This window comes from Myotis brandtii, unplaced genomic scaffold (assembly GCF_000412655.1).
Source record: "Myotis brandtii unplaced genomic scaffold, ASM41265v1 scaffold199, whole genome shotgun sequence".
Lineage (NCBI taxonomy): Eukaryota > Metazoa > Chordata > Mammalia > Chiroptera > Vespertilionidae > Myotis > Myotis brandtii.
Window position 1 is genome coordinate 4508645 of NW_005357414.1, and position 19344 is coordinate 4527988.

Below are 19344 nucleotides of genomic sequence, written 5' to 3' on the forward strand. Positions count from 1 at the left end.
AAAATAAAAGGCATCCAAATTGGAAAGGAAGAAGTAAAACTCATTATTCACAGATGACATGATATTGTACATAGAAAACCCTGGAGACTCCATCAAAAACTGACTAGATCTAATAAATACATTCAGCAAAGTGGCAGGATACAAAATTAATATTCCGACATCAGTGGCATTTTTATATACCAATAATGAACTATCAGAAAGAGAAACCAAGAAAATAATCCCATTTACAATTACAACAACAACACCAATGAAAAGGTACTTAGAAATAAATTTAACTAAGAAGATAAAAGACCTGTACTTGGAAAACTATAGGACATTGAAGAAAGAAATTGAAGAAGATACAAATAAGTGAAAGCATATATACCATCTTCATGGAAGAATTAACATAATTAAAACATCCATCCTACCCAAAGCAATCTATAGATTCAACACAATTCCTATTAAAATACCAATGGCATACTTCACAGATCTAGAAGAAATATTCCACAAATTTATATGGAACCAAAATAAGACCCCTAATAAACTCAGCAATCTTGAGAAAGAAGAACAAAGTTGGAGGGATCACGATGTTAAATATCAAACTATATTACAAGGCCATTGTAATCAAAATAGCCTGGTACTGGCATAAGAACAGACATATATATCAATGAAATAGAACAGAGAGCCCAGAAATCAACTGACATCTCTATAGTTAATTAACTAACATTAGACAAAGGAAGCATGAGCATACAATGGAGTAAAGACGATGTCTTCAATAAATGGTGTTGGGAAAATTGGACAGGTACATGTAAAAAAGTGAAACTAGGCTGTTACACCACACACAAGAATAAGCTAAAAATGTATTAAAGACTTAAATGTTAGACTAAAAACCATAACAATCCTAGAAGAAAACATAGGCACTAAAATCTCAGACATTTCTCATAGCAATATTTTTTTTATATATCTCCTTGGGCATGGAAAACTAAATTAAAAAATAAACAAATGGGACTGCATCAAAATAAACAGTTTCTGCACAGGAAGGAAAACCATCAACAAAATGGGAAAAAAACCCACCAACCCACTGAATGGGATAACATATTCGCCAAGGATACATCTGATAAGGGGTTAATATCCAAAATTTATAAAGAAGTTATAAAACTCAACACCAACAAAACCCCCACAAAAAACACAATCCAATTTAAAAATGGACAAAGGACCTGAATAGACACTTCTCCAAGGAGGACATACAGATGGCCAATAGACACATGAAAAGATGCTCAGCATCACTAATCATCAGAGAAATGCAAATTGAAACTACAGTGATGTATTACCACACACCTGCCAGAATGGCTACTATCAATAAATCAACAAGTAACAAGTGCTGGTGAGGGTGTGGAGAAAAGGGAACCCTTGTGCACTATTGGTGGAAATGCAGACTGGTGCAGCCACTGTAGAAAATAAAAATGGAACTGCCTTATGACCCAGTGATTCCACTTTTGGGAATTTATCTAAAGAAACCCACAAAATTAATTCAAAAGAATATACTGCAATGAACATAATGGTGCATATATTCTTTTGAATATATGGACACGATTTGGAAGCAGCCCAAATATCCATCAGTAGGTGAGTGGACAAAAAAAGCTATGGTACATTTACACAGTGGAATACTACTTGGTCATATAAAGAAAGAACTTTTACCCTTTGCCATTGCATGGATGAACCTGGAGATTATTATGCTAAGCAAAATAAGCCAGTCAGAGAAAAAACAAGTACCATATGAACTCACTTATATGTGGAAGCTAATGAACAAAATAAACTGATGAACAAAACAGAGCCACAGGCATGAACACATGGAACAGACTGACAGAGGACAGGGGTGGGGTGGGGGGACTGGATGAGAGAAGGTGAAGAGTTTATCCAAATAACATATATGCATAGCCAATGGACACAGACAACAGTGTGGTGATGGCCAGGGGTGGGGCAGGGGCTGGGTGGAGGTGAGTAAATGGGGGGAGAATGGAGGACATCTGTAATAGTGTCAACAATAAATTTAAAAAAGAATATAGAAAAGAAAAAAAATAGTTGGGTTCTTAAGAAAAAAAATCAATGTCTATTCACAATCTTCAATACATGTGGGAAATTAGAATATTTTAAAGATGGCATATCAAATCAATAGGAGAAAAAGATGGATTACTCAAAAAGCATATTTGCATAATGGGCTAGCTGAATTCTCAAACTTACTCTTTTCATAAAAATTAATTCTAGATGAATCCAAGATTTTAATGTGAAAAATGAAACCCTAAAAGTACTAAAAATATGAGAGAATTTAAATACATATAATCTTGAAAGGGGGAATGCCTTTGGTAAGCAGGTTAACAATCCAGAAACCATTTAAAAATTGATAAATGTGACTAGGTAAAAATTTAAAACTTCTGCATAGCAAAACTCCATAAACAAAGTCAAAAGACAAATGACAAACTGCAACAAGGTATTTGCAACACTTATGACAAAGGACTAATTTCCAAAGAGCTCAAATAAATCAATAAGAAAAATGCCAACAACCCAAAGGCAAACAAGCAAATGATATGAATAGGCAGTTCACCAAAAATGAAGTACAAATGGGAACTACACATATAAAAAAATATTCACCCTTGCTCCTAAACAAAAGAATGTAAATCAAAACTGCAAGATGCCCTTTTTTACCTACCAGACTGGCAAACATTTTAAAAGTTTTATAATATCTAGTGTTGATGAGGGTATAAGGAAACAGGCAATTTAGCTATTACAGTTGACCCTTGAACAATGTAGGGGTTAGAGGTGCCAGTCCCCATGAACAGTTGAAAATCCACATATAACGTAAATTTGCTCTCAGCATCCGTGGATTCACAACTTTGAATCAAAAATGCTGTTTTTGATCCACAGTTGGTAGAATCTGTGGATGTGAAACCTGGGGATATGGAGGACCAACTGTATACTTATTGAAAAAAAATCCACATGTAAGTGAATCTACACAGTTCAAACCCATGTTGTTCAAGGGTTAACTGTATAATTTTTAATGTACATATCATCCGACCTAGCAATTCCACATATATAGCATAGTAATTAGAGCACAGGGTCTGGAGTCAGACTGCCTATGTTCAAGTTCTATATCTACAACTTAACTTTGCAATCTTGGGAAAGTTCCTCAACATTGTTAAGCCTGTTTCCTTATCTGCAAAATGGGGATAATCATAGTATTGTCTTAATCTGCTTGGACTGCTATAACAAAATACCACAGACTGGGTGGATTATAAACAACAGAAATTAATTTATCAGTTCTAAAGTCTGAGAAGTCCAAGATGAAGGTGCCAGCATGGTCAAGTTCTGGGGAAGGCCTTTCAGGTTGCAGGAAGCCTCCTTCTTACTATAAGTTAACATGATTGAAGAGGCACGAAGGAATCTCAGGCTTCTTTTGTAAGGACACATCCTATTCATAAAGGTTCTGCTCTAATGACCTAACCACCTCCCAAAGTCCTCACTTTCTAATACCTCTAATGGCATTAGGGCATTAGGGCATATGGGCATTAGGTTTTCAACATATGAATTTTGGGGGCACACAAACATTCAATCTATAGCAAGTACTTACCTCATAGAGTTGTTGTAGGCATGAAATGAGATAGGGCATATAAAATGCTTACCGCAGTCCTTAGTACATAGTAAGCACACAATAATGCTAGCTATCATTATTATTATTGTGCCCAAAGAGGCATTTATTAGTATATTTATTGCAGTATTGTTTATAATAGCAAAAAAACCCACTCTAGAAATACCTAAATACCCACCAATAAGTAATCTACACTAATAAAAGACAAACATGCAAATTGACTGTACCTTTGCTAAGCCTTAAGCCACGCCCACCAGCCAATCAGAGCGACTATATGCAAATTAACCCAACCAAGATGGCGGCCAGCAGCCACGAAGCTGATTTTTAAAATATACATGTTTTGTCTTGTTTTATTAAAAATAATAAAACTTTTATCATGAAAACTAAAAAGAAGAATAAGAATAAGGTCTTCATGAAGCGTTTTGTGGCTGCTCTTGCCCACACGGGTATCTCCCTTATCTATCTTCATACATATTCACTTATATGTCTCTTTTTTAATTATCAAGTATCTTCTTGTTAGCTCACACATAATTACTCACATATCAGTGAATATCCCACAAGGGATGTGAATAATCCCTTTGCCCAGCGTGTGCACACTGTAGATGCTCCCTGCCCACCATTACTCACTAAGCAGCTGCTTCAGTTATCTTTCTGACTGTCATGGTAGCACAGGGCTTGTGTTTAAGTCACCCTTACTTGACTTAATAATGGCCCCAAAGCACAAGAGTAGTGATGCTGGCAATTCGGATATGCCAAAGAGAAGCTGTAAAGTGCCTTCTTACAGTGAAAAGGCATCCTATATAATAAAACCCTAATATACAAATCGACCGAATGGCAGAATGACTGGTCACTATGACACACACTGACCACCAGGGGCCAGACGCTCAATTTAGGAGCTGCCCCCTGGTGGTCAGTGCGTTCCCACAGGGGGAGCTCTGCTCAGCCACAACCAGGCTGATGGCTGCCAGTACAGTGGTGGTGGTGGGAGCCTCTCCCACCTCCTCTGCAGCGCTAAGGATGTCCAACTGCAGCTTAGGCCTACTCCCCGCTGGCAAGTGGACATCCCCCGAGGGCTCCTGGGCTGCCAGAGGGATGTCTGACTGCCAGCTTAGGCCCAGTCCGCTGGGGAGTGGGCCTAAGCCAGCAGGTGGTCATCCCCCGAGGGGTCCCAGACTGCGAGAGGGCACAGGCCGGGCTGAGGGACCCCCCCCCCGAGTGCACAAATTTTTGTGCACTGGGCCTCTAGTTGGTTTAATAAATTATGATAGGCAGTGTAGTGCTATGCAGCCTAATACTAATAAGAATTAGATGAGATACATATGTATGGATCAATATGAAAAAAATCTTTAAGCTATGAACTGTATAAAATGTATAATTCATATAATTCCATTTTTATAAATAAAAAAGGAAATATGCCTCTCTATAGACATACACGTATGTATGTGTGTATTTTTCTTCTTAAAGGTTATTCAAGATCCTGTAAATATTGTTTATCTTTGGAGAAAAGGTCTGGTGGAGATAGATGGAAAGAAGGAAGGGAGAGTTTTGGTTTTCATTTCATACTTTTATGCACTGTTTGACTTTTTTCATCATGTACATATATACCAATATTTTAAATTTAAAGAAATGATCTGATCCTGTCACTCTTCATAATCCTCTAATGCAGCGGTTCTCAACCTGTGGGTCGCGACCCTGTTGGTGGTCAAATGACCCTTTCACAGGGGTCGCCTAAGACCATCCTGCATATCAGATATTTACATTATGATTCATAACAGTAGCAACATTACAGTTATGAAGTAGCAACGAAAATAATTTTATGGTTGGGTCACAACATGAGGAACTGTATTAAAAGGGCCAGAAGGTTGAGAACCACTGCTCTAATGGCTTCCCACCTCATTCTGAATAAAAGCCTAAGTCATTCCAATGGCCTGCAAGGTCCTCATGATCTGACCTGTAGCTCTGCCATTAGCTCTCCAATCTCATCTCCTGTCTTTCTTTCCCTCACTCACTCTGCTCCAGTCACACTGGCTTCCACACAGTTCCATAGATGTGTCAGCCAGAGTCCCCCACCTCACAACTTGATATTTCCCTCTACCTTTGAAGTTACTCACAAGGCTCACTCTCTCGCTGTCTTTGATTCTTAACTCAAATGCTGCATTCTTAGTGAGTCCTCCTCTGTCCTTTTCCCATTTAGAATTACAACTCCTGACATCTCTATCCCCATAACCTGCTTAATTTTTTTCCATAGTGTTAATAACAATCTATTATACTATATACAGATTCAGACAAAAGTAGGTTTACAGTTGTTTGTAAAGAATAATACAAGAATAAACTCTGTTACATGTACTCAACTGTAACCCTACTTTTCCCCGACCCTGTATATTCCTCACTACTTGATGTCCTGTCTTTCTCCACTATCATGTAAGATTCATAAGGACAAGGATTTTTGTCTGTTTTGTTCTTATTCATTGTTCTATATCTAGTGCCTAGTGTTTCACAAATAGTATGTACAGTCATCCCCCTTTATCCACAGGGAAACATTCCAAGACCCCTAGTAAGTGCCTGAAGCTGGGATTAGTACAGAACTATGCTTTTTCCTATGCATACATAACTATGATGAAGTTTAATTTATAAATTAGGCATGGTAAGAGATGAACAATAATAACATAATAAAATAGAATAATTATAACAATACTAGGGTCCCAGTGCATGAATTCGTGCACCTTGAAAGGAACTGTGGACTGCGAGGCTGCGGTGGGCACAGGGGAGGGTCTTGGCTCATACTCTGCACCCCCGCCAGGACCCTCCCGCCACAGCCCAGCTCCCGCTGAGGGCACGGAGTGATTGGGACCGGTGCCAGGCAGCAGGTGCAAGTGGGGCCAGCACTGTCAGCGGGTATGAGCACGGCTGCTGCCCTGATTGCCCCTCAGGAGCAAGGGGAGGTGGAGAAGCCCTCAGGGGTGATTGGGGCCAGAAGCCGCTCACACCCACTGAAGGTTCCAACCGATTGGGACTGCCGCTGGGTGCCGGCAGCAAGTGCGAGCAGTGGCGCCTGCTGTGGATGCAAGCAGGGCTGGCGCTGACAGCAGGTGTGAGAGGCGGCTGCCAGCCCCAATCGCCCAGGGGCAGGGGGATGTGGAGAAGCCCTGAGGAGCGATCAGGACTGGCAGCTACCGCTCGCACCCACTGACGGCACCAAGCAATTGGGACCAATGCCGGGCACCGGCAGTGGGTGTGAGTGCCAGGCGGGACTGCATCGTGTGGGAGCAAAAAATTTTTAGTAACCACCAGAAGCTTGCCCCAATGACAGTGACTGGCACCCTGCCTTGGTCTGGCACCCCCAATCACCTGCTCCACCATCCTGCTATGGCCAATGCCCACAATGTTCTGCGCATGCCCCCTGGTGGTCAGCACACTCATAGCGATTGGTTGTTTGGTTGTTCCGCCATTTGGTCTATTTGCATATTAGGGTTTTATATATATACTAGAGGCCCATTGCATGAAGAGCTTCGTGCAATAGGCCTTCCTTCCCCTGACTGCCAGCACCAGTTTTCCTCTGGGACCCGGGACCCAGGCCTTTGGTCTGGCCATAGCAGAGAAGCCAAGCCTTGAGGCTTCTCCACTCCAACAGCAGCAGAGAAGCCAAGCCTCTTCAGTCTTCAGTCGTCTTTAGTCTTCGCTCCACGCCTGCATATGCAAATTAACCATCATCTTTGTTGGGTTAATCAGCACCTGATTGGCTGGTGAGTGTAGCGGAGTGATACCAATTTGCATGTTTCTCTTTTATTAGTGGAGATAGATACTGTAATAAAAGTTATGTGAATATGGTTTCTTTCCACCACCCCTCTCTCTCTCTCTGCTAATTAGCCAAAAATTATTTTTTCTTTTTTTTAAAATTTCATGTATAGAAGATTCATTCTTACTATAGATCATAGCAACCTCAGCATACATTTCTTTTCTTTTCTTATTAAGTGGAGAACTTTCACCTTTTCACTTAAAGTAAATACTTTACGGCTTCTCTCTGGCATATCAGAATTGTCAGCATCACTCACTACTCTTGCAATTTGGGGCCTTTATTAAGTAAAATCAGGGTTACTTGAACACAAACACTGAAATACTGCCACAGTCGATCTGATTACCAAGAGGACTATTAAGCTGATACAGCATGGACTCACTGGACAAAGGGATGATTCGCATCTCAAGTAGGAAGGAACTAGATGTCATGAGATTTCATCACACTATTTGGAACATTGCACAATTTAAAACTTATAAATTGTCTATTTCTGGAATTCTTCATTTAATATTTTCAGATCATGGCTGAACACAGGTAACTGAAGCCACAGAAAACAAAACCACAGATAAGGGGGGACTACTGTACTAAAAAATATTTGAATGAGTAAATACATGAGATTTCCAGGCAAGAAGGAACCTAAGAACTCAGACCTCCATTATCCTTATTCCAGATCTTCTTTGGGATTCTCTCTTAATTCTTCTCTTTGAATTTCCAACTTGTCTTTAACCTTGTGCATGGCACAGAGCTCAAAAATATTTATTGAAGAATGGATTTATATGGACCAAGTCTGAGATATGAGTGATTGATAAGAATAAAAGGCCAGGAGTATTTGAGTTTTATTAGAAATCAAAACATATTGGCAAAGGGATTAGCCAGTTTCTTGGAGTCCCTGAGATCTCCCTACAGGAAACTGGTACATTTTTCATAAACATTGGTGACCCACCACCTTCACTTTCCATTTTCCATGAGCCTCGCATTGGCTTTAAGATTATTATTAAATTTTCCCAGTTTTCAGGCTCTAAAGAGAGTACATAAAAGGAAAAACAAAATCACAGTGCAAACAATGAATATAATTAAAGAATCACACACATAAATAGATATATACACACATAAATATGTACACACATTTTCATATATCAGTTATCAGCAATATATAGAGCAATTTCTAAGTAACTCCCACAAACAATGATAATATTTTAAATTCTTAGAACAATGAAGTCCTTAAAAAAATTATCAGTTCTGCCAAGTCTTATGTCTTTTATGGGCCAATAAAAGATAATTCCAGATCCAGGCATTTCTAGGTCACTCAAGTTGGTCTCTTCTTTTCCAAAGAGGCAGGAGACAGAGAAAACTTAATAGAATTATGTCTGTATGTGTGGGAGGGGCTGGGGTCACAATAAACCCATTCTGTTTTATTTAGATAAGCAGTGTGTGTGTGTGTGTGTGTGTGTGTGTGTGTGTGTGTGTGTGTGTTTGGGGGAGGCATCAACATCATTTATCTTGAGTAGTGGGGATAAAGGTTCTTAGAATCTTCTCACCTCCTATCCAATGTTCAGACCAGATATTTTTCTTCCTCCAGCACTGACTGCAATACTCTTCCTTGGGCAGGTCAGAAATCTCTAGTGAAGACTGGTAATTTCTGGAAGGTAGGAAAGGTGGCTGCAGAGCTTAAAGCTGATGGCAATTTGGACTACCTGTGATATCAAACAACATCTCTTGACAGTATCCCCACTAAACTAGTGACTAACAAAAAGGTCAAAAGTATGGAAGAGCTAAGAGAGTAGAAAAATGGTGAAGTCAAATATATCAGCTTAAGAGAACAAAGTCATATTCTGAACAATAGAACAGACCTCAGATCATTTAACCATTATGGAGAAGAGAACCTACTTGTAACTCAGTGGTTTTCAAATTTTAACTTGTTTGTTAAAGGTCAGTTTCCTAGGCCTTGTTCCCATAGATTCTTATTCAGTTAAATTGAAGAATGGCCTATGAATCTGCATTTATGAAATGCTCATAGGTCTTGCCAATGCTACTGGTTCTTCAAGGACCACACTTTGAGAACCACAGCTTTTAATGTGTTAGCTCAGCACTTCTCAAGTTTTAATGTGTATACAAATCATCTGAGGATCTTGTTAAAATGCAGATTCTGGTTCAGCAGATAGGGTGGGGCATGAGGCTCTGCATTTCCAACAGGCTTCCCAGGGGTGGCAGTGTTGTTGATCCACAGATAACACTTTGGCTAGTGTGAGTTTAGTTTATGTCCCCTATAATAGTTAATTTTATGACTGGGCCACAGAGTGCTCAGATATTTGGTCAAACATTATTCTGGCTGTGTCTCTAGGGGTGTTTCTGGATGAGATTAACATTTGAATACTTAGACTAAGCAAAGCAGATTGCCCTCCCCAATGTGGGTGGGCCTCATCCAATCAATTGAAGACTTGAATGGAACAAAGAAGTTCAGTAAGAGGAAACTCTTACTGACTGCTGAGCTTGGACATCCATCTTTTCCTGTCTTTGGACCCAAATTGAAGCATTGGCTTTTCTTGAGTCTCAAGCCTGCTTTGTTTTGAACTGAAACTTATACCATCAGCTTTCTTGATTCTCAGATCTTTGGACTTAGACTGGAACTACACAATTGGCTCTCCTGAGTCTTCAGCTTGCTGACTGTAGATTTTGGGACTTCTCAGCTTTCATAATTGCATGAGCCAATTTCTCATACTAAATTTCTATCTCTATCTCTATGTCTACCTCTATCACTATCTCATCTCTGTATCTCTGTATCTCTAGATCTCTATTTTATTGGTTCCATTTCTCTGGAGAACTCTAACTAATATGTCCCCAGATCTGATTTGAAAATCCATTCTCTCAGTGACTGGGCACTGTATTTCCATGGCAGGAGATATTAATTTATATTAAGATTTTGGAAGCCTCAAGAATCATACTCTTTGGAATTAGAAACAGGGGTCAAAATCTGCCATGGATTCATGGGTTCCCTGAGCCCCAATAAACAATAAAACTAGTATTTACTGAACTGTCATTGGTGTACAAGGAACTATGCTAAAATTTACATGAATTATCTTTTTTTAAATGCCTAGCAGGCATTATTACCATAACAATTTTTTTAATGAGAAGATGGAGACTCAACGAGTTTTATTAAGTTAAATAAGAGAGACACAACTTTACTCCCTTCTTTAATTTACAAAAGAAATTGTGGTTAGTGTTTCAAGGTGTTTTCGAACCCAGGCAATTTTATGGCAAGCACAAGTTTCTATCTATACTATGATGCTATCTTCCCTGCTGGTCACTTATGCCATTGCATGATCCTCATGAGGTGTACAAGGGAGATTTTAGAGCCACATCTGTCTGCTAGTTTTGCAGGAGACAAACTGAAAACTTACTTTGGTTTCCCTCTTGCTCAATGATTATGGGTTGTTTACATATTAAAATGTGGCAATATTGCTCAGCTCTATATGGCTCATTTTGAGCCATGGCTGTATGTTGGGTTTCCTTGGTATAGTCAGGTTACAGCCAGTACCTTCTTCATGCTCATATAATCCCAAAGATATGGGCTATTTTCAGTAGGCCAAAATCATTTATAGATTTTGTGTGCATGCCTCAACATTGTGATTATTAGTAGACATCAGCTTCCAGAACGTAAGATCTAGCATTTTGGATGATGGGCAGGAGCCTATAAATTTCAGTCCCAGGCAATGTTTCCTGTATGTGTAGGTGGCAGCAAGCAGAGTCAGGGACCAGCTGAAATAAACAGTTCCAGGAGTGGCTGAAATCCAGATCCAATAGGAGATTTTTTTGAAGCTTCCATTTCTGAAACAATTCATAATTCTCAGAGAAGAGGAATGTGGCTATTTCAAAGCCAAAAACAAACCTTCTATGACTAAATTAAATCTCTGTCACAGAGGTAAAGCTCAAAACTAAAAACTGGCCCAGTAGCTATGATGATGCCCAATCCATCAGCAAATTCAAGGGTGAATTAGACAGCACACAGGATAGGAGACAGAGTCAAATCAATGGAGTCAACTGGGCCCTTAACTGTCAGAATAAAAAATATTTCTCACTTCAACTGATAGCATTAAGATCCCAAGGTACTATGGCTCATTTATGGTTGTTATTGATACCTTTGTTTAGTGATCATATAAAATGTGTGTGTGTGTGTATGTGTGTGTGTGTGTGTGTGTGTGTCCTTATCTCTTTTCTGTGTGGGCCTCCTCTCTCTTCCATGCAATTACTGCTGCACAAACTCAAAAATCTTTTGGGCTGCAAGTCTGAGTGGTTTGGCCAAGCATCCACCCTTTGTGCAAAGTAAGGTTTTAGTGAGGAAAAGGAACAAGAGTTGGGTGGCTTATAAGCTTTGATGGATTTTTGTTGCTTTGGCCAAAGATGCCAGTGCTGCCAACCCCTCTATTTCTATGTGTCTGCATTTGATTTCTAATTCCAACCTTATCTCTGCTGAACTGAGGGATTTGTCTGCAATTGGACAGCTTAGATAGGGAAACACTGGGTTGTCAGAGGCCTGGTGTGGCAGTGGCAGCATCCATCTTGGTTCAGGATTCTAGGGAAAGCCTATGGAGGTGGATGGAGAGGCAGATGGAGAGTGGAAGACAGGAGGGGGTGGGCAGGCAGCTGAGGCTGCTGTGTCCTTCCTGCTTGAAACTATCCTTCCCTTTTGATTTCCATAACAGGAATGGCCCACACTACATTATTTTAACATCTCAAACTTTGCAATATGAAATACCACCAGGGTAACTAATTCACAGCACACAAGAAAAGAGAGACCGGAAGGACCACTGTGTCCAGATCTTGAGTGCAGTGCAGCATCAGATTCTGATGCTTTGGAGCTTGTTTGTTCTAGGGAGCAAGTTGGGGGGGTCTCCTCATAAATATTGATCCATCTATCCTGCCCCTCACCGCACCCTCAGCAATAACAAAATTTGTAGGTGAAAAGATAGACCCAGGGGAGAGGTGCCTCAAAACCAGAAAGCTGCACAGGTTTCTTTGAGAGGTTTGGAGGCTTGTGGTGGCAATTTAAAAATTATTGGAGCCAAATCTGCATGTCACCTTAGCTCATTTCATTTATTTGATTTTGTTTTATTTTATTATGGCAAAAATGTCCCTTGAGTGGCTCCTGTTAGCTAAGTAAATTAAGGCCAGTGTGCACCTTTGTGCAAGAGAAAGGGTGTTGCTACACAATCTTTGGCCTGATGCCTCTTCAGGCACCCCCCCCCCGCTTCCTTTAAGCAGGAAACCAGGTGTGTGTGTATTGGAGGAGAGGGGCCTGATGAAAGAAAAAATAATGGGACCCCAGGCTCTCTTACTAGAATTTTCAGGTTAGGGAAATCTGACCAAGTAGATAGGTCTAACAGCATTCTCCTAGCAGGGAAGGACAACACAAAACCCCAGGGGCAGTTCAGTGCAATGGAAAGAGAGTCAACCATTCTGGAGGGTTTCTTTTCCTTTGCTCCCTACTCTGCTTCTGGCTCTGCAGCTGCATAGGCTGTTTTTGCTTCCTTTGGGACTCCAGGCAAAACCTCAGTCCTTTCTTTTATTTCTAAAAAATTCTACTCATTGCTAGTATTTCTTATGTCTGGTGAGACTTTACTGATTTGGGGAGGAGGGTGCCAGGGAGGAGGGTAATGGCACAGAGCCTTCCACCAACTCCCTGGCATTCTCCTCTTTCCTTCTCTTCTCTTTTTTACCCACCTTCCTCCTAGATTGTGTTCCTACCTGTCCCACAATTCCTTCTCTCTCTATTAGAGAATCTAATAGGTCAACCCATCAAGGTCTCAACAGAATTAAGAACCTTTCTTCCATGTGCCAATAACACCCTCTTGAAAAGGAGGCTTGGATTATAAATAGCTATTTATTTTTGCTATATCATTTATTCTCATAACTTTCTATTAGACAGATGGAAAAACTGAGGTAATAGCCACCTAGCAATCCAACAGTGTTGCTCAGCAGAAGGTTCAACTCCTCTGTATAATTAGCCTGGTTCTTTTTTCTTCAGAGCTCTCTCTTTTCTTTGTAGCAGTTTTACCAATTCTACATATTCTAATGTGGAATCTTTTATGAATGGTGGATGGTCTTGTTGTTATCCCCTAGGCTCCATGTTTCTCTAGGATCCCAGGAGAAAACACCATCTCCCCAAGAGTTGGGAGCTCTTGGAATGCAGCCAAAGACCCTTCGAGGATTCACGATAGTTGTTTAGCTTGTTTGCGGTATATTTCCTGTTTTTCAAAACCCACTTCAATACTGGATATGAAATAAGAAGTTGGAGGGATGAGCAGAAAAGGCTGAGAAAAGAACTCTTTCATAAAGGACTTTTTAAAAAAGTCAGATAGCCACCTACCACTCTGGTCAAGGCAGGAAACCAAATACTGGCCTTGTTCTGGAAAGAACCACTCCTCCCCTTGCACAAAAAACACCTGCCTCTGAATTCTGTATGTAGGGGGACACAGCAGAACTGGGGAAGGTCCACAGAGAATGAATGCAGATGTGGACACAAAACCTAGGAGATTCTATCAGAGCCCACTTGAGGTTTTGAAAGAGGTTCATTTAGAAAAACACAAATAAATGTGATATTATGCAAGGGGAAACAAATGTATGGAATTCATTATCCTTGAGAGTTAGTGTAAGCTGAAAGGATGTATAAATACCTTTTCATAAGGACTAGATACATTCATAAATTTATGCATAGCTGGTTACTAAGGGCAACTAGGATGTTTTCATAGGAAGCTGGAAACAGAAGAGGCTTTAGAGATCAGCTAATCTCTATCCCTTCAGCCCCCTCCCCCCACCTCTGCAGTGAGGGGGCGTCATTAGGAGGCTCCTGGAGCCAAAGAGGGGACTAGGTGGGAAATGAGTGATTCTTAGTGGTCTCCCAGGTAACCCCCACCCCACCCCACCCATCTTTTTCTCAAAGTTAAGTTTTTAGAGATGGAGAGAGAGACCAAACAGGCTTAAAAACTTTTAATTAGCTAGAGGAGCCACATTAGACTCTATGTGTAGAGCTTGGAGTGTGGGGGTTTGGGCAGAGGGTGGATATGCAAAGATAGATAAAAAAGAGCCTATTTTTCCCTTGGAGAGATCCTAGACTAATAAGGGACATAAAAATAACAAAATCTTACAAGTTTATGTACAGCACACCAGGGTATACTGAGGGGGGTGGAGCAGGGCAAACTGGCCTCCACATGTGAGAGAACCTAAAGTAAGTGGCAGCATTTGGCTGAAACACACTAAAAGGGGAACAGTTAGCCCTATCATCACACAGTCAGGCCTATATAGTCAGTTTAAAGCTCAAGGTTCTTCAGAAACATTGTAAATGGTGCCCCCTGGAGTTGTGCACTTCAGCAGCCCTCCTTAAAAATGAGCTGCCAGGACTCCCCCACTACTTGGGTTGCATAGCTATTTCATGTCAGAGTGGGTCTCTAGTTTGCCTTTACCACACTACCTTGACATGGAAGTTGGGTTATCAAAAGCAGCCCGGCCCTCTCACAACACATGCCAAGAGACCCCTTCATCAGGGCCACAGCTAGCCAACACACATTAAAATTAGATGCTTCATTAATTAGAATTAGAAGTACTTCTTTTGATGAATGAAAAAAAGGTTATCTCTTCCCCTAGGCAGATGCAGACTTCCACAGGGTGCTCAGCTTGGCAAGTAGATCTTGAGTTCAACTTCAGCTCTCGCTGCCTTCCTCAACTGGTTGTCATGCATTGAACAAATTGCCAAACCCTACGAGGTAGCCCCACCCATTAGGGACAAGAGTCCTGGGCTAAAGAGAAAGTGAAGTTAATCCAGAAAGTATCGTTGTTATAAAGCCACTCTACTGTCTGAGGCAATTCCTCCCCACCCTAGCTCCCAACCCCTCGGGTGATGGCATCTCAGATGGGAGATACAGGCCCTGTCTAGTTTTTTTTTTTCATATTTTGAAGTCTGTAAAGTGCTGTGGACTCCCTCAGGCTATAAAACAGTTCATGAACATAAGATGTTATTATATCACTATTAAATAAACAGTACAGCGATTAAGTTTTATTTGAAAAAATGAATCAGCTTCCTTCACACTGCTGGAAGTTCTCAAGTAAGGGGCCAAATTTCATTTTTCATGCCTGTTGAATAAAAAGCTCACTTAGCTGCCTTGCTCCTAGCAAACCCTTCCAGTTTTGCCAGTCCAGTCACCTCCTCAATTTTGGCAGGGCCTCAGCAGCCAAGAGCAATCAGCTTCCTCCTCTTATAATTTTCTGAGGGACTGTGGGACCAGAACTAAGTCTCATCCCTTCCTCTCTGGTCTATGCAACTTTTGCAGTATGTAGCATGCTCAGATTGGCTTCTTTCAGAATTATGACCAATTAAGCACAACAGAAAATCTTGAAATTGAGCCTGTCTATGCTCTTTCTTCTATTGCTCCTCAGTTTCCTAAGGCCCAGAACATGAGATTGAGCAAAAAGCCTGGGGTATTTATACATCCTTTCAGGTAGCTCAGTTGGTTGGAGTCTAGTACTATACACTAAAAGGCTGCAGGTTCGATTCCAGGTCAGGACACATACCTAAGTTGTGGGTTTGATCCTCAGTTGGGATGCATGTGGGAGGCAACTGAACAATGTTTTTCTCTCATCTCTCTCTCTCTCTCTCTCTCTCTCTCTCTCTCTCTCTCTCCTCTCTTTCAAACCAATGAACATATCCTTGGGTGAGGATTAAAATAAAGAAGAAGCCCGGGGGGAAATTTATCCACTAGTCACATCACTCACTAGTGCCTGGAAGTCTCCCATGAGTCTAATTTCTTCTTAACATGTGACTCTAAGATCCCTAGGTAATTACAAATAGCTCTGATAGGGAGAACACGTAGTATCAGTCATTGAAACTGCAGTGTGAATGTATTTGCCACATCTTTTTCCAATGAGACAGAAGGGTATATGAATGAAGAGACATGCAAATATCCCACACTTTAATGGAATGGATGTACTTCACCAAAGGTAGTTGTAAAATGAATTCTAGTTTCACATTAGTTATTTTCCTTCTCTCTTCCTTCCTTCCTTCCTCCCTTCCTTCCTTCCTTCCTTCCTTCCTTCCTTCCTTCCTTCCTTCCTTCTTTCCTTCCTTCCTTCCTTTTCCCCTTCCATTTGGGAGGGCAATACAAATGGAATTATTATGGGGGACATTCTTTCAATAGAATCAAACTGTTATATAACAGTTCAGTGGGACTTTAGTGGTGGAGAGAGGAGAGGTTGTGAGAGGCAGAGGGGTTCCTGTGCCTATCTGAGATTGCCCCAAATGGAATTCAGTTGCTTGTGAAGCCTGAAATGCATATGGGGTTAAGGCCATTGCTAGAGCCCAACACGGGCTATAGGTTTTAGTAGGAAGAGATTTTTTGCAGCTCTTTTGGCATCTAACTCTCCCTTTAAACATCAACTTCTATCTCCCATACAATATCAGGAGTTTCTGTCTCCTCACTTGCACCTTCCAAAACTGTTGCTCACACATTCCCTCCACTTTTTAAACTTAACAGACTATTTTTAGAGCATTTTTAGATTTACAGAAAAATTGAACGGAGAGTGCAGAGAATTCTACCCCCTCTTCCTCTGCACACAGTTGCCTCTATTATTAACATCTTGAATTAGTGCGGTACATTAGTTACAATTGATGAAGCAATTATGATACATTATTATTAATTAAAGTACATAGTTTATATCAGTGTTCAATCCTTGTATTATACGGTTCTATGGGTTTTGACAAATGTATGACATGTATCCACAGTTACGGGATCATACAGATAGTTTCACTGTCTAGAAAAACACACACACCCTGTCCTACACTTATTCATGCCTTCCACTCACCTCCCAGACCCTGGCAACCATTAATCTTTCTACTCATTATGGTTTTGCCTTTTCTAATCCTATCTAATAATAGACAAACATGGTAATTGACCATACCTTTGCTACGCCTCCAATTGGCTAATCAGCACGATATGCAAATTAACCCAACCAAGATGGCGGCTGGCAGCCACTCAGCTGAAGCGAGCAGGAGGCTTGCTTGCTCCAGTGATGGAGGAAGCCAAGGTTCCCCACCTGCCATGGCCCGGCTCTGAGCTCCAAAAGCAACAAAGTTTCAATTATAGAAGCTAAACAAACCCCAGATACCTGCTTTCAGCAGGCCGTGGCCTCAGAGCTGGAGCGAGCAGGAGCCGGCTCTCAGCTCCAGTGACAGCAACAAAGTTTCAATTATAGAAGGTAAATAAATCCCAGAATAAAAAAAAGAAAAAAAGGAGAGGCTGGGAGCTTCAGTCGCTGGCCAGCCTAAAGACGGCCCTCAGCCCCTCACCCAGACTGGCCAGGCACCCCAATGGGGAACCCCACCCTAAAGGGAGTGTGGCCAGCCTGAAAACAGCCATCAGCCCCTCACCCAGGCTGGCCAGGCACCCAAGCAGGACCCCCACCCTGATCCGGGACACCATTCAGGGCAAACCAGCAGGCCCCCACCCGTGCACCAGGCCTCTATCCTATATAGTAAAAGGGTAATATGCAACTGACCCTAACAGCAGAAAGACTGGGAATGACTGGTCAGTATGACACACACTGACCACGAGGGGGCAGACACTCAATGCAGGAGCTGCCCCCTGGTAGTCAGTGCGTTCCCACATGGGGGAGCTCTGCTCAGCCACAAGCCAGGCTGATGGCTGCCAGTACAGTGGTGGTGGTGGGAGCCTCTCCTGCCTCCTCAGCAGCACTAAGAATGTCCAACTACAGCTTAGGTCTGCTCCCTGCTGGCAAGTGGACATCCCCTGAGGGCTGCTGGGCTGCCAGAGGGATGTTTGACTGCCAGCTTAGGCCAAATCCCCCGGGGAGCAGGCCTAAACCAGCAGGTGGTCATCCCCCGAGGGGTCCCAGACTGCGAGAGGGCACAGGCCAGGCTGAGGGACCCCCCTCCCCTGAGTGCACAAATTTTTGTGCACTGGGCTTCTAGTATGTGATATAATTGCAATTGTGCAGTATGTAGCCTTTTCAGACTGGCTTCTTTCAATTGGAGATATGCATTTAAGTGATATCCATGTCCTTTTGTGGCTTGAGTGCTCATTTCTTTTCATTGCTGTATAATATTCTACTGTACAATGTACCACAGTTTATTTATCTATTTACCTATTAAAATACATCTTGCTTGTTTCGAATTTTTGCCAATTATGAATAAAACTGCAATAAACATAATGTGCAAGTTTTTGTGTGGACATGAGTTTACAATGCATTTGGAAAATACTAAGAAGTGTGGCTGCTGCATTGTATGGTAAGGCTATGTTTAGATTTGGGAGAAACTGCCAAATTGTCTTCCAAAGTGGCAGTACAATTTTGCATCCCAACTAGCAATAAGTGAGAGTTTCTGTTGCTCCACCTCCTCCTTGCCAGCATTTGGCATTGTTAATGTCTTGGATTTTAGCCATCTGAATAGGTGGGGTAGTTAGTGGTATCTCATTAGTGTTTTAATTTGCAATACACTAATCTTATCTAATAAAAGAGAAACATGCAAAATGACCATACCTCTGCTACACCCACAAGCCATGACCACAAACCATGCCCACCAGCCAATCAGGAGCGAGTATGCAAATAAACCCAACCAAGATGGCGGCGACCACAGAGCTGGAGCAAACAGGAGGCTTGGGTTGCTCCTGGCAATGGAGGAAGCCAAGCTTCGCCCCTGCCCTGGCCAGCTGTGGGCTCCACTCAAGGCTACAAAGTTTCAATTATAGAAGATAAATAAATCCCAGATACCTGCTTCCAACTGCTGTGGCCTCCGCTAAAGGAGGGTCTGGGAGCCTGGGTTGCCCTGGGCCGTGGCCAGCTGGCAAACAGCCCTCAGCCCCTCACCCAGGCTGGCCACACCCACATGAGGTGAAGGTCCCTGCTGGGGGGCTTGGCCAGCCTGCAA